This window comes from Sceloporus undulatus, chromosome 1 (assembly GCF_019175285.1).
Source record: "Sceloporus undulatus isolate JIND9_A2432 ecotype Alabama chromosome 1, SceUnd_v1.1, whole genome shotgun sequence".
Classification (NCBI taxonomy): domain Eukaryota; kingdom Metazoa; phylum Chordata; class Lepidosauria; order Squamata; family Phrynosomatidae; genus Sceloporus; species Sceloporus undulatus.
This window is the reverse complement of record NC_056522.1, coordinates 119,097,781-119,098,318: the sequence shown is the minus strand read 5'-3', so window position 1 is coordinate 119,098,318 and position 538 is coordinate 119,097,781.

Sequence of the window (538 nt, the reverse complement as noted above, 5' to 3'; positions counted from 1 at the left end):
GGACCAAATTAAAAAAACCTCAAAACACTCCTATTTTTTTAAAAAAGGTCAATCCATGTTTCTTGGTCATGCTCCAAACGGAGGACGTTTAGGGATTCGCCCTGGACAGAAGGCTGAGCCTGGAGGACAGGTCCTGGAAAAGGAGGCTCCCCGGCCAGCCCTGATCGGTTGAGGGCGAAGCCCAGAAGCCAGAGAGGAGGCTGGGCGGCGGAGGAATGGCTGGCTAGGGTTTAAGCCCCTCTCCTTTCATGGGAAGGGGGGGGGGGAGAAGAGGGTCCAGAAAGTGGAGAGGCTGCGATGGAGGGCTGAAGCAAGAGGGGGAAAGAGCAGGGAGAAGCAGCAGCAGCAGCAGCAAGGCACCAGCAGAAATAGCAGCCAGGCCACTGCTCTCTCGCTCGCTCTCTCGCTCTCTCTCTCTCTCTCTCTCTCCAAAAAAAGAAAAAGAGACCCCGCCACTTTCAGAGCTGCGCGCCTGCGCAAGAAGCCCACCGCTTGGGTCTCTCTCTCTCTCTCTCTCTCTTTCTCCTCCTCTGTTTCT